General features: G+C 37.2%; 1 long non-coding RNA gene across 2 annotated transcripts in view; it reads right to left on the minus strand.

The window, feature by feature from the left end:
- Positions 1-13,156, minus strand: part of LOC144315574 (uncharacterized) — an 87,138-nt gene that overhangs the window by 1,970 nt on the left and 72,012 nt on the right. For both annotated transcript variants that reach the window (XR_013381292.1, XR_013381291.1), the window contains 2 exons: positions 10,161-10,304; positions 1,587-1,671 (listed from right to left, as the gene is read on the minus strand). This is a non-coding gene — a long non-coding RNA (uncharacterized LOC144315574). The remainder of the gene's footprint in view (positions 1-1,586; positions 1,672-10,160; positions 10,305-13,156) is intronic.

The following is a 13,156-nucleotide window of genomic DNA, read 5'->3' on the forward strand; positions in this document are numbered from 1 at the left end:
AATTATGTTACCCACCGAGTAATAATCTGTGCAACATTTCATAAATTAATAGAAAAGATGAGTATATAAGGCTTAGGAATTTCAGTGTTGTGTACAGATAACTTGAATAATAGTTTAAAGTTGAAAAGGAGACAGACCCTCCATTACTCAGTCCCTCCATTAAGAACTTAAGCATCTACATAATTAAACTTTCCATGTCTTATTAATGCCTGATTTATTTAACTTCCACTTTTTTTCTTACACTGACTCCACAGTATCCACTTTTAAGATATTTTGCATTTTTAAGAAAATCTTATAGCAGTGACACAAATAAAATACCTGGGACTGAGTAGGTATTAAAATCTCATTTGAAAAAGATTAACTTTTTTTTTCAACTGCAAATTCCAACAATAAAGATATTGCTAAAGGAGGGATTAATGTTCAAAGAATTCTATGTCTACAAAAAATGACCTCAAAGGAATTAATTACACAAAACATATTAGGTACCAATTCAAGTAAATCTTCCATTTAAAATGTCAATTGCAAAACATAAATCTCTTTGGTAAGTTTTAAGTCATAGTGTCAAAGTTGCAATCTGGAGTCTAAACCAATTACAAAGAAAACATTCTTCATGATTTTTTAAAAATATCTTTAACATATGTTTTATTCTCTTTAACTTATCTATACTGTGTAACAATGTTCTGTAACATTTTCAGAGTGTTCTAAAGAATGGTTCCAGATTTTTTAAAAGGTATTGTAAGTTTACTTCAAATCCAACTGTAGTATCTGCCTAATATGCTTTATTACTTCTCAGAAGCTTTCTTAGGTGGATCATTTATAAAGACCTTTAAAATCATATAAAGGGGCATCCACAACCATCTGAGTTTTGTGTGTGTGTGTGTGTATATGTGTCTGTTTGTTAATATATAAATGTTTTTATATATAAAATATATGTGTTATACACACACACATGCACACTAGCATATTAACATATTAAAGTGAGAACAATGTAAAGGAGGCTTTTAAATTAACATTTGTTGACAGATGTTTATCGACATTTGTGCAAAATGTCAGTAATGCATATGGGAAAGCAATGTTTTTAGCACACAGAAACTATTATTTGTTCCCAGTTCCTTTACTAGTCCACTGTGTCATCCTCCATAAATTACTGGATACCCATTCCCCTATTCCCATAGCCATCCCCACACACACACACACTTTTCTTAATCTACAAAATGGGTAGTAATATTTGACTGCAAAATCGTTTAAGACCTTCACATGGGAAAGTCTGTACTAAATACATAAATATAGCAAATGTATTTTGCCATTATGAATAATAAATTCTGTTTTCAGTCTGTTTCTTTTTTTCACTAAAGTCATATTAACTTGACATTTTTTCCTTCGTAAAATCTGAGTCATTAAGACCCTTTTTAAAAAATTTTGAATATATGTGCATAAGCACTTTCTATTTTGTGGTGAACTATATCAAGAAAGGATTTTTTTTAATGTACAATATACATCAATTATGTTGTACTTATATAACTTACATAACTTATATTTATGTTATGATTATATGTAATTCACTGAAACTTTAAAAATTTAATTACATCATGTAGTATAGTTCATAGTTTGTCACAGTCATCTTTTCTTTCTGAGGCTTTCGTAACCACCCCGAAGGTCCTTGTTGATCCTCTGAAACAATAAAAATGGGAGGAAATCCTTACTTCACTATAGAAGTTGTAAAAAGAAAACAGAGATCTTATACTAGAATGACATTTGCAAGTAACAAAAGGTACTTTTGAAGGTATTTTTAAAAAGTGAGGCATCATCTCAAGGAAATAGATGTAGCATATTAGAAAAACCAGGTAGCATTCATTTCAAAATTCTAAAGAATGTAAGGATATTCAGTAAGTTATCGACTAACAAAAAATGAGCATGTACTTTCAAAAGAGACCATAAAGGAAAAAAGCAGTTGATAGAACTGTAATCCATCTTTTGAGATGTTATTAATATCGGGTGTAGAACTTACTGGCATGAAATAAAAATAATCACTGTAATTAGAACTATAAAATTTATAGATAATGATATAAGGAGGGAATGATCACATTTTTTAAGATTTTAATTTATTCATGAGAGACACACAGAGAAGCAGAGAAATAGGCAGAGGAAGAAGCAGCCTCCCTGCAGGGAGCCCAATGTGGGACCCTATCCCAGGACCCAGGGATCACGACCTGAGCCAAAGGCCGATGCTCAACCACTGAGCCACCCAGGCATCCCGGGAATAATCACATTTCCTAAAATGGCAAATTACATTTCTCCCATTTAGAAAAATTTATAATAAACAAAATTTTTCATGTTATGTGTATCTACATAATGATGCCTATGGATAAATACTTTTAAAGTTTTAGATAGTACACATGAATTAATTTTATCCACTTAAAGTAGATCATGTCATTTGTTTTATACCTCAAATTTTTATATTTAAGTTCTTGTACAAATGAGGACAAGTAGGTTCCTTTGGTAGTCATAGTTTAACATAATTATTAAGATACCAGAATATGTGGTTAGCACTACAGCATTCAAAAACCAAAATATTGGTCATTAAAATCTGGACATAAGTTAAAAAAAAAAAAAAAGACAATAATGGTGAGTGGCAACTACATTTAAGAAAAAGGATAAAATTTAAATTTAAAAGTTAGAAGCTATCCATAGCAAAGGAAAAATGTAACCATCTGTGAGCATCAGTTATTTGGAAGTTAATTTTTTAAATTATGTGGATACAGTTTTGCTGTGCTATACTGGTGGTAGAATAAATGAAGAGTATTTCTCCTCATTAAAAGAAACAATGATCTATAGCACGGCTTATTTTCAAGAAACTCAAACACTGTAATTTGACCTCAAACTTTGAGGATTTTTTTTTTCTTTAACTTTCTGTGAAAATATAGCAAACGTTCTTATAAAGTTGGGGTTTCGGAAAAGGGGAGGTGTTCAAATTACAGACTTCTTGTGTTACAGTGAGGTAGATACATCGTACACTAGAGGCATGGTATAAAAATAACAGGATTTTTAGGAACAGGGATTTTTCTTATTTATGTTTGGAAATTGTTCAGAATTAAATAGAATGAACTATTTGCTATCCTGCAGAGTGAAAATGGATGATCTCTATTATATGGTTTAACACTTTTCAAAGAATTACAATGCAGTTAATTCACTTATCTGTGAAGTTTTACTGAACAGCACCTAACCTGTCTTTGATAATTCAAAAGGTACTTCACAAATTTTTGGTACCTTTGAATTAATATTTATAAACCTTCATTACCACTATAATTAAGACATGCAGAGATATCAATTAATAGAGAATTCTAATGAGAGAATGTCAGATCAACTAAGTTTTATGTGTGTACAGACATCCCATTCTTGTCTGCCCACAGTGCCAATATTACTATTTACAACTTTGATAGCTTCATGCTTATAAAATCATCAAACTCAAGAGTAAGTGAATTTTTCTGAATGTCAGCTTTTCTGACCTCTCTTTTTTCCTTTTTCTGATGGTAAGACACGTGAGGTTCTCAGTGTTCATACTCATAGCTCCCTATTAGGTAATTTCTAAAGAAATTTCTCAAGTTGGTCAAAATATAGATGGAGAAATAAGTGGGTACAATATAAAACAGAGGAAGAGTGATTGTTCTTAGTCTCACCTTTGACACCCTGTGGACACATGCCACTGATGTGATTTGAACCTCAGCCCTGGGTTCAATATAATAGGTGGGAGTCAATATTCTTTTAAAGGGGAAATTCTAATCACACAATTCCTATCAGAGTTTTTAATCCTTCTATGCATAATCCTTTGGCCCTTATTCATGGCTTGTCCCTTCTTTTCATTTTTTAATTACCAAATCTTTTATTTATTTACTTATTTATTTATTTTTATTTTTATTCCAGTATAGTTAACATACAGTGTTATATTAGTTTCAGGTGTACAATATAATGGTTCAACACTTCTATACATTACTCAGTGCTCATCAGGACAAGTGTACTTTTCATCCCCATCACCTATTTTAACCTATCCCCAACCTCTCTCCCCTCTGGTGAACTATCAGTTTGCTCTCTAGAGTAAAGATTCTGTTTCTTGGTTTGTCTTTTTTCTTCCTTTGTTCATCTGCTTTGTTTCTTAAATTCCACAAATGAGTGAAATCATATGGTATTTGTCTTTCTCTGGGCCTGTCCTCTCTTTAAAGAGAGACTTCTCATTTCCTTTGGCCACTAGGTTTCCAAACCCCCATTTGTTCTTTCTGAGTGGTATTATCAGGCCACTTGCAAACCCTAGAAACTTCATATATTTGCAAAATATAGCAGTTTCTATTTCATATCATTGTTCCCATAACATCCAAACTTTACATTATTTGAATGGTATTCTCTTAGGATATCTATCTAGTATTATCCATTTGGGGTATTCACAACCTTCCTCTTTATGCCTCACGTGATCATTTCTGTGTTGCTGTTTTGTTGTTTTCATATCCTGCCCCTTTCTAAGGGATCACGTTTCTCTTTTTCTTAAAGGGCACTGACCCCTCCCACCATCATTCAAAGTGAGGAAGATGAAACCTAAAATGTTTTCCCTAATCTTCGTACTCCTTTTCTTTATTTTTTATTAAAATTGTAACATAAAAATGTCACTCTGAAGAAAAGCCTTGGCTTCATCATTCCCAGCTCCCCTTCCCTGGGAAGAGAATACATTGCCTTTTAATCATGTTGGCCTTCCTTTTCCATAAGGCAATAAAAAAACAGTCTCAACAGAGGTTGCCAGTTATAACTTATGTATAAAAAATGGAATTAAAAACGTTTGATGAGGCAGAACCAGTTCCGTAGGGACCCCGCCCCCTGTATTTCCCAAGTTTTTATTTTCTCCAAGCCTTCCTCCAGCCTCTCTTCTTAATTTTGTCTTGCATGATTCTTTCTCCCAAACATACCCTTAGGATTTTCAAAGGGGCCTCCTTCCCTGATTCCCCCCCCTTTTTTTCTCCATTCTTGCCAGCATGCTTCTGCATTTATTTTCTATTGACTCTGTCCTCTGACTGTCTACAAATATTCATTATAGTTGGAAGTCGCAATCTACCTTCTGATGTATCAACTGCATATGAACAGAGTTCTGCGAGATTATTTCCTTTTTTCATATTGACTAGATATATGGACTGGCTTTCAATTCGCTGCATAGTTTTCCAAATGGATTTATATTGCTGGTACGGAAACACGCCCACATCATCAATCTTCACCGTTCTTCTTTAATGATTTTTACCTGCCTTCAAATTGGCCAGTCTCCCCAGTCACGTCTCTACCTCATGCATTTGGATGTTAAACCTGCGTTTTCATGGTTTAACATTAAATCATGCTCTATTGGGACGCCTGGGTGGCTCAGCGGTTGAGCGTCTGCCTTCAGCCCAGGGCGTGATCCTGGAGTCTCGGGATTGAGTCCCACATCGGGCTCCCTGCATGGAGCCTGCTTCTCCCTCTGCCTGTGTCTCTGCCTCTCTCTCTTTCTCTGTGTCTCTCATGAATAAATAAATAAAATATTTAAAAAAAATAAATAAATAAATCATGCTCTATTTTGTGGCATGCTTTCTTCTGGGTATTTCCTAGAAATTCTGTGTGTCTCCCTTCTGGTGATTGTAGTGAGCACCTTTCCCCTTGCTCCTATTTGCTGCATGCTGAGTGTTGTGTCAGCTATTAATGCACTCTGACGGTGTAAATTCTGATGTAACTTGTTGATCTAAGAGGTTCAAATTTCCCATATCCTTCTCTATTTGTAATAAATATTTTCAATGAACTATTTTGCATGGATCCCATTAAAGTTTTACTTTTTCCTGAATTTCTTGATTCTTTCCCACATTTTTTCTTGTGTTTTACCCTCACTTGGCTCCCCACCATCAGCCTCTATGCGCCTAAAGTAACCACAGAGAGCACGTGTGTTTACCGTGACATGATGGACAGCTTCCAACTTGGTTCCCAAAGAATCTGCCTTCTTGTATTTGCACTTTTGTGTCACCCAACCCCTGAGTATGGGCTGCAGGTAGTGGAGCTACTTCAAACAAACAGAATATAGTAAAATGATGGGATGCTATTTCTGAGTTTAGATAACAGAAGTTCCTCTCTTTCTCTCTCTCAAACTTTCTTGCTTGTTCACTGAGACTTCACCTGCCGTACAAGTGTGAGATGTGCTATGCAGAGGCTCACATAACAAGACAGTGAGGGAGGCCTCTGACCAATAGTCAGCATAAATTAGGCCCCTCTGCCCAACACCCCGTAAGAACCTGGACCCCATCAAAGACCACATAAGGGAGCTTAGAAATGGCTCATCTAGCCAAGCCTTCAAATGAGATCTCCCGACCCTTACAGCCTTGTGAGAGACCCATAGCCAGAAGACCCAGCTAAGTTGCTCCCAGAATCCTGACCCTTAGAAACTGTGAGATGGTAACTATTTGTTATTTATGTCTCTTGGTTAAGGGGCAATTTGTTACACAAAAATAGATAATTTACACAGTAATCTTCCTTATCCATGGTTTCACTTTTCGCCAGTTCAGTTAACCCTGGCCAACCAAGATCCCAGAGCAGATGATTTCCCTGACTTATCATCAGAAAGTCAATAGTAACCTAATGCTATATCATAGAGCCAATGCCATTCATCTCACTTCATCTCATTACATAGGCATTTTGTCATCTCACATCATGGCAAGAAGAGGAAGGGTAAGTTCAGTACAGTAAGATATTTTGAGAAAGAAACCACATTCACATAACTTCTATCATGGTATATTGTTATAATCATTCCATTTTATTATTAGTTGTTAGTCTCATACTATGTTTCATTTAGAAGTTAAACTTTATGGTAGGCATGTATGTATAGGGGGAAAAAACAGTATACGTAGGGTTTGGTACTATCTGAGGTTTAACGCATCCACTGAGAGTCTTAGAATGTATCCTCAAGGGATAAGAAGGCAACTACTGTATACACAGTTGTCCTGGTCTTTCGGGCTCTAATAACACAATGCCATAGACTGGGTAACTTATAAAGAACAGAAATTTATTTCTCATGGTTCTGGAAGCTCAAAGTTCAAGATCAAGGTGCCAGCAAACTTGGTGTCTGGTAAGAGTTTGCTCCTTGGTTCCTAGATGGCTGTCTTTTTACCATGTCCTCACACAGTAGAAAGGACAAGGACCTCTCTGGGGCCTATGTTATAGGGACACTAATTCCATTCAGGGGAGATCCACCCTTATGACCTAATCACCTCCAAGACCTCCCATCTCCAAATACTATCACAATGGGCACTAGGATTTAACATATGACAGTTCATATGGATGCAAGGGGCAGGGGGACACAAACATTTAGTCTATAGAAAGTTTTTTGTTAACTAATTTAGGCAAACTTAAACAGAAGAGTAATCTCTTAAAAGGGTAACAGGTAGCTCAGAGAATTGAGGAAGGCTGAAGAAGGATGTTCAGGGAGGGTTACAAGCACCAAGAGAGGCTGAAATGTGTCAAAGCTCAGTCAAGGCCCTGCATCAGAGACATGAGTCAGGACATCCTGTTGCAGGGTACTTGAGCACTGCTAGACTTTGGATTTCCCTGCTGCCCCTATGGATGATCTCTAGCCATTCCGCCTTTTACATCCTTCCCTGGGGACCCCAAGTTTGGTGTGGGGCCTCTTTTGGCTTAGCTGAGGCCACACATCTGTACCCCTGCCAGAGCTCAGAGGCAAGGACTGTCTGCCCACCTTTTAGGAGCCAGAGATGAGTTCCCACCTCCCTCTGAAATCATGATCGGTGGTATTTCCCCAAAGGAAAAAGGAATCAGGTGCTAAAGGGCCAAAACTGACAAATGGTCATGCCATCCTCATAAAGAGCTTTAGCATTCTCTTTTAGGTAATTCTGGTTTTCTTTTTCAACTTTCTCACCAAATGGATTCCCTTTTTAGCACAAACTATCTAAAATAATAGTCCATGCTTAGATATTAACAGCTATTCCTTTCTCACCACCCACTTGCCAGTTATTATAGTCCATTTGCTAGTCAGGTGTGTGAAGAACTAAAAGAGCATATTTATATGCTTTCATTTCTCAGGTATGAAAGGCCGACGACATTAACACTTTTAATCTGAAGGAATAAATTTACAAAGCACCCAGTGCTGGACCTGTACCTGCTAAAGTCAATGCCTGGCATTTTCTTTTTCTGCCACATGTGTCTTCCAAGAGCAATTTGAGGTTTTTCTCTTGCAAGGTCTGACGATGATACTCTACATTTGTGGAACTGATTATTTTTTATATTAATCTTCCCTGTTCTTCCCCATATTTTTAATTACTTATTTTCAGCCCCAAGAAAAATTGACCCCGTATCCTAATCCCCATAATCTAGACTCTTCGATAGATAGATAGATAGATAGATAGATAGATAGATGATAGATAGATAGATAGATAGATAGATAGATAGATAGATGATAAATAGAGCATTTTTCCTAGGCCTTCCTTCTTTCTTCTTTCCACATTTCTCCAACCTTACACTGAGGACAATAATCCCCTTTTGCTTGTTTTATTTTTCTTGAGCTCCTCCCTGTACCCCCATCTTTGCTTATGTTATGAATGTCTTTATCTTTGAAGTTGCTGGCTTTGTCTCTTCACCTTCTTTCCTTCACATTCTCTTTCTTTTGGCTTTTATTATTCCTGCCTAACTACTTTAAAGCTCTTTCTCTGACTCTTCTACTGAACCTCATATTTGGGTCTCTATCTTGACTGAAGACTTTCTCTCCATCTTTTTCTGCCTTCTTTTCATCATATCGACTATAATTTTTAACTATGCATCATTAACAACATTTATTATGTATCTATTCTCTGATTAGAACTGCAAAAGGTGCTAAGGAGAACAAAAAGAATAAGCTAGAATCCTACCCTCAGGAGTTCAAGATCCAGCAAAGAAGGAACACTTCTTTAAAAAACAAAACAAAATAAAAACTGTAATTTACCATGGTAAGCACAATCCTAAGAAGATAATCAAAATGCTTGAGAGCACAATTGAAAAGATCAGTTTTGCCTGAGAAGGTTGGAGCCAGCTTCACAGAAGAGGTGGCATTCACCCTGGTTCTGGAAGGATGAGGGGAGTTTTGCCAGATAGAAGTGGGAAAAGCTATTTAAGGCACACAGCTAAGTCAAATCATGGGTTTTGTGGGTTGTTCACAAAGAGATGAATGGGGGCTGAAATCCAGCCCATGTTCTGTACGTTACTACTGATAGCGGAGCGCAGGGGTCGTACCAGCCCAGAGGAAGGTGAAGGGAGAAGCCACATGGGCTAGTGGTATGAAAGTGCAGCGTGTGTGAGAAGCAAATACTACGCAGCCTTTCATTTCTGCCCTAGTGCTCCCATTTTCTGTCCTGGAAACCCTTCGTCGTAAGCCTTTCCAAAGTTAAATTCTTCTTGTTAGGTCAATATACACAGTAAATATGTGGCCAACCTCAGAACCTGTAGTATTTCCAGTTAAATGGGTTATCCCAATCTTTTCTTTCTTGCATTTATAATGTTTCTCGGTACACACGGTGGTACAGTATCTCTTTAGCTATGCAAATATCTCCAGCTACTGTGTCCTGCTACTGTTACTGCCTTTGATTTAATAAAGCTATTAGCACAAAATTCTGTCAGAAAAAAATTTCTTTTTTTTCTTACTTTCTATATTATTTCTTCTAAAAGGAACTTTCTGGGATTTCAATAAACCATCTCTGTTTTAGACCTGAGAGAGATCTCAGAGGCATAAGAACTTACCTCAAACCTCTTATGTACTGAGACAGAGACCAAATCACATGAGGGATTTGCTCCAAGTCAGAGTTAGTTAACAGAAGAATCATCTTAGATTATTTTTTTTAAGAAAGGTGGATACAACATAATTTTAGCAAAGGCCATTATCGGTGTTCCCATACTGTTGAAGAATCATTTGCTCTTCCTCATATGGGAAACTTATCTCAGGATACATTTTTCCCTTGCTAACTTTTTTTTTCTTTTTAACTCTGGAACCAAGAGTAACACACATATTCCAAAGAGTTGTCCACTTTTGCCTTTCCTTTTTAAAGATATTAAATTTCTCTACTACCAGTTCTTTCCATGCCTATGATTTTCCTCCTCTCTTTTTGTGCTGGCTTATGATTTGCCACCTGGTTGTCTGGCGAATGTCATGTTTAGAAGTTTCTCAGGACCCTCCAGAAAGATGTCACTCCTCTGCCTGGGCTGAGCTTCCCATGTTCCATCATGGATCCACTTGCTGGCATCCTGAGCACCTCTTGGTGCTCAGCCGTCCCCTACGGTGGGCATAGAAAAAGGATCTCCTGTAAGACAGAACTCCAAGCCCCACCTAGTTGTAGCCCTGCTATTCTTTCTTAGGCAAAATTTGTATTCATCTTTTTTGACAGGTCCACATAAAGTTTTAGTTCTTAGAAATGAAGTAAAGATAGCATACAAATATGGTTCTAATGAATACACAATTTAAAATATACACATAGATTCCTTTATCATAACATTTTTATATTTATCCCCTTATGTCTCCAGTCGTGGAAATTCACCTGTATAAGATCTGCTTCAGGTGGCCAGAACAGTCTTTTAAAAATATAAATCGGGTCATGTCACTCCTTGTTTAAAATTCTCCGATGTTTTTCCATTGCAATTAGACCAAAATCCAGGCCCACGACCGTAGCATATATGACCCTGCAGGATATGGCCCCTGCACCTCTCTGACTTGCTATATTTCCACCCGCCTCTCCTGCCTCACTGAGCTCACACTCCACTGACCTTTCCATTTCTCAAACATGCCAAACTCCTTCTCACTTCAGGGCCTTTGCACTTACTGTGCTCTCTGCCTAGGAGGATCAGCCCCCAGAGCTTTGCCTGGTTGCTGTTTTCCAGCATTCAGCATCCTGTGCACTTACTCTGTACTCCATCACATCTATTGTTTCCTTCGCTCTATTTACAGCTATCTGAAATTACCTTGTTCACTTGTTTGTTTATTATTGTTCGTCTCATCCCTATAGGATAGCACTGTCCAGTGGAACTTTCTGCAATAACGGAAATGTTTTCTCTGCTGCACATTACGGTAGCCATTAGCTACATGTGGCTGTGAGCACTTGAAATGTGGCCGATAAGAAACAAGTATGTTTTGTGTGGCTTCGTCAAGAAGTCAACAAAATACTAGGAAATTGCAGCAAACTCCTATATAAAGTCATTGGGCATCTACTGCTGAAATATTGCTGTAATTCTGGTTGCTTCACTTTAATAAAAAACTAACACAGCAAGGAAAGGTCAGGGGAAAGGCAAATAAAATAAAATTATGATGGAGGGGTTTCTGCAGGGCAATGTTAGCCCAAACAGCACTTTGGTGTGAATTGGATAGAGAGGTCCTTTTTGGTAGACATAACCCCTGGCTTTAGCCCCTTTTTTGGAGAGTAGAATGCCAGTTGGATTTGAGGCAACACTTACCTTCTCAGTGACCTTTGCGCAAGGCCAGTCTGCAGGACCATAAAGGTTGGCTCTGTGTTTCTACAAAGGGTTAAAATTATTTGTATTCTTCAGCTTAAAATAGTTTAAGTGATGGACAACGAGTCATATTCTAACACACTGTAATTGTAAAGTATACGGTAAAATACACACACACACACACACACACACACATATATATATATATATAGAGAGAGAGAGAGAGAGAGAGAGAGGGAGAAGTTGAGAGGGACAGAGGGAGAGTTTCGTTTTCCACCTAGAAACACTAGAAATAGGGACACACTTTGAAATTGAATCTCTAGTGTTAGAACCAAAAAAAAAAAAAAAAAAATTAAAGCAATCATTACTTGTCACAAATAAGCTTCTGAAATTTATACTCCTAGATTATAAACTAAAATGTATATCTTTCAAAGAAGACTTCTAATTGTCAATTATACATAAAAAGAATAATCTAAAAGTAATTCAACATTTCAAAATTCAGATTTTCATGATCTTAAGCCTCTATTCCAGAATCCTGATGATCCATTCCCATTTCATGGCCTCGACTATCTCTCTAGGAATCTGTGCTAGGGAGGTTATCCATGACCCTATCTTTCTAAAATCATCAATTTTTCTCTGCCTTCTCCCTTCTTGTTTCATCTGCAACTTTCAGCTGTGATGACCATCCACTCCTAAAATTCAACAAATATTTTATAGAGAGTTTATATGCCAGACACTGTATAAAATCACAAGGAAATAAAAATACTTTCTCTCGAGGTGTTCATAGTTTATTGGGGGAGGCAGGCATGTAAATGAGTAATTTCATTATACTATGATGAGTGCAAAGACGTGGTCTCAACCCTGAATTAGCAGAAAATGGAACTATTCATACCATTTGTATTTAGGGTAGCAGGGATTTTTTTTTTCTTAAGAAGAACCCACGTTTAAAGGATGACCAAAGTTTCTTTGACAGATAATGTGGAAGGCTTGGCATTCCAATGAGAGAGTACACAATATACAAAGGATGGAATGTGGATGGGCAGAGATCTACAAGTAGTCTGGAACATTTGAGAAGTGGGAAGACTGCATTGGGAGGCATTCTGGGAGATGTAACAGGGAGTCATTGAAAGCTTTAAGCAGAGGAATAATAGGATTAGATTTATGCTCTGGAAAGATCACAATGGTAAGGTGTAGACCAGTTAGGGAGGGTTACGGGTGAACCAGGCATGTGGCAGGTCAGAACTCAAATTAAGGACATTGATAACAACTGTAGATCATTCAGGGTAAACCTAAGTCCTGATGATTGGTTGAGTGGGAAATGAAAGAAGAAATGATGCATCCCAGAACTGTGGCTTGGGTGGGAATGCATCAACCAAATTAGGGTGTAAGGCCGAATAGTTGTTGAGGAAGACAGCAAACTTCATCTTGGACTTGTTAATTTGGACAATGTCAGACACTGGACATTGATAGAAGGTAAAGCAGCCTCACCTTTGCCACTGAATTACTTATCTTTGATTTCCTTACTTCTAAAGCTATTGACAACATTTCCATATAATTAGATTTCCCCAAAAACCCTGTGAGGAAAGGGAAAGGTATCATTATTCTCGAAAAATTGAAGACCCAAGTAACTTGCAAAAATTATAATAGTGTGGGGTGCCTGAGTGGCTCACTTGGTTAAACATCA

The sequence above is a fragment of the Canis aureus genome, chromosome 6, assembly GCF_053574225.1.
Source record: "Canis aureus isolate CA01 chromosome 6, VMU_Caureus_v.1.0, whole genome shotgun sequence".
Lineage (NCBI taxonomy): Eukaryota > Metazoa > Chordata > Mammalia > Carnivora > Canidae > Canis > Canis aureus.